The sequence below is a fragment of the Octopus bimaculoides genome, chromosome 3, assembly GCF_001194135.2.
Source record: "Octopus bimaculoides isolate UCB-OBI-ISO-001 chromosome 3, ASM119413v2, whole genome shotgun sequence".
NCBI classification, from domain to species: domain Eukaryota; kingdom Metazoa; phylum Mollusca; class Cephalopoda; order Octopoda; family Octopodidae; genus Octopus; species Octopus bimaculoides.
In genome coordinates this window covers 127,173,455-127,176,660 of record NC_068983.1, presented here as the reverse complement: position 1 = coordinate 127,176,660, position 3,206 = coordinate 127,173,455, and positions in this window count along the sequence as shown.

The following is a 3,206-nucleotide window of genomic DNA, read 5'->3' as shown; positions in this document are numbered from 1 at the left end:
TAAATATATATATATATATATATATACATACATATATATATACATATATATATATAAATGAAGCAATTAAGATAAGATAATACTACGAATTTAAACAGAATTCAATGCCGATGTATTTACTTATAATCGACTTTTGTAAATGAAGAAACTAGCGGGCCTTTTCTAAAGGCGGAGTCAAATAATAGAGTGGCTAAAGGTATTAAAATGCATAGGAGTAAAAAGACAATTTGAAATAGAATATATAATATAAACAAAAATTGTTCTATTTAGGCGGCAGCGAAAATTATTAAAACACCATTCTTCTGTCACTTTCTACTGGTATACCATGTAATGGTTAAATAAGGAAACAAGATTTGGAGTTGAATTTGTCTGTAGCGAAAACTAAAATCTTAGTTCGATTATGAGTCGAGTGTGGATGACGCCAGAGACAGAATATTTGGAAGTTCCGTATATTGCATGTATGCTACGAAAAAATCATTCATTGGTCTTCCTTAGCTCTTGGTCTTACAGATGTCGAATAAATTTCTGAGGAAAATGTATCGTCAATTGTATGGGCATCAGTAAATTTGTATTCGAATTTTGCAGAATTGAGTGCCATTTTTGTCGAAGGCATTACATGGAAATCCTGTAATTTTATGGTAAAACTATAATACAAAACCACAATAAATGTGCCCTAACTTTACATACGTTTATGAGCTGACTCCCACGGGATTTTACTGCTAATTTGCTGCAGTACGACAAGCAATCATATAAACATTATTATCTGAATATGTTATTCCTTACTGATAGTATTGCCTTCGTATTATTGTAACATAATCCTATTTAAACATAATGTGGCGTTGATAGTTGATTGGCTGCGAATGAATGTACACGAACATATATCTGTGCTTATTTCAATAGAATCCCTCTAAAATTTGACCGATGTATAATTACGCCTCATTCTTTCTATATTTGTATATGTGTGTGTGTGTGTGCGTATGTGTGTGTGTGTGTGTGGTGTTTGCGGTGTGTGTGTGTGTATGTGTGTGTGTGTGTGTGTGTGCGTGGGTGTGTACACATACTTCCTTCATTTGTATACTGAAAGCAATAGTGGACATAGTTTGGTTACTTGGTGTTTGGAAAATGTTTCCTAGTAAATTGGGGGCACTGATTTTAAAACTATTCACACATTTCGGGTACGTTATTGTCACCATTTCGAAAGATAGATTTGGCTTCATAAAGTGTAGTCCCATGTAAGGATCCTAACTTAGAAAGCATAGATTTTCAATATCATTTAAACTACAAAAGTAAAACAGAAGTATCTTTAGTACATAAAATGCAAATAGATAGAGCAACTTACATTATTTTCAATGTAATCAGGTTTACATATCATGATGTTAATAAACAACACATTTCTGAGGTTCTTCATATCATACATGCCTCGTATTTGTAGAATTTCCCTGTAGATATACACACGCTGTGCTTTATTGCAATCCAAGTGAGACATGTTTTGTTGAACCTTTAAATATATATGAAAATTTATATTTTGAATGCGCCCTTTTAATTTTAATTGTGAGATCATATGTTTGTCATTTTTTGTCAACCATGGTAAAAGCATTGTAAAAGGATCTTCGTGTGTTGTTGAACATCGTGGAAATTTGCCATCACAAATCTGCATTTACATACTTCGTAATTGTTGTCAATATTGAAAAATGTTTTTCTAGGTTTCGAACTGTCTTGAATATACGTTTTGTATTCCTGAAATATGACCAGCACTGGTGAATAAAAATTCGCAAACAGCCTTGATGTTAGGAAAAGAAACATTACGGAAAGAATTGGTGTGAAAACATGAAAATAGATTTGTTTGCGTTAGATAAAGAGAAACTGAATGTTAAGTTAATATGACACAAACATCAACGCAGCGAGGTGAATGACCTAAATGGAAGTCATAATAGATTGAAAGAGAAGCGGTAAGTAGAAGATGAAATCAAATTCATTAGAATATGGTCGTATACATTAACGTGTATTGACACACGTAACTAGCATACATAATATTTCTTCACATACGCACCAAAATTTTGTATACTCGATAGAAATTATCGTTGCATAGGGAGAAGTTTACAGAATGAAGTTGAAATGAAGAGAAACTGAAGATAAGTATTTTGGAGTTTAGGTGAGAACCAATTTACAAATATATATATATATATATATATATTTAAAAAGGTGTGCAAACTTTCGTGGATGTTGACTAAATTCACGCACCAAGTGAATAACTAATATAATATATATTTTAGGCAGCAGTGTCATTCCGAAGATAAAGGTAATTATTCTTGATTGTTATAAATAAATTTTATTTATGCACTGGATGAAAATTGTGGATATGATCAGGTATTATGTAGGAGGCAAGTATATGCGGCAAAGATGAAGAATTTGCAAGAAGTTAGGAAAACAAAGTTTCAAAGAGTATTTAAAGATCACGTGCAAGGAGAAATTATACTAGCGAACATTTTCGAAAAAAGTTTTTTATTAAATGTTATATTTACAATTACTCCTATCTAATTTGATAGCACAGAGTTCAGAAATACTCTCAAGCCAGTTATATATGCACAAAGTGAAAGTAAAATATGAATAATTGAAGGTTTTCATGTCTCAGATGTAACCAAGCGAGGTAGAACTGCAACACCAAGTTCATTCATATCCATACAGGCATGTTTGGATAACAGAAAATTACAAGTGCATACATAACCAAGCATAATGCCTGACATGCATACAGCTCACAAATATGCATACATCTCATACACATGCATACCACTCACACACGTGTGCTACTCACGCATGTGTGCTACTCACACGCGTGTGCTCTGGGGCACATGAACAGATTTCCGTGATTATTTCCTCGCGATATAAATATGAGTTACATGATTGATCTTTTATATATGTGAATTGAATTTTATTGTGTAAGAATTGTTATAGAAGCCACGATCCTTTCTTCATACAATATCAAAATAAACACGCAAACAACAAAGACATACACACAAGCACACACAAAGATACACATACACGACACGTACGCTCAAACACACAAACACACATACATGCACACAAACAAATAAAACGTTGCAAATGTTATTAAAATGTAAAAATCAAATACTTGAAAACTACGTGTGTGATGAATGTAGAAGCGTCACGATTAAAAACTTCGCTAGGAAAGTCTCCTTGTATGCAAC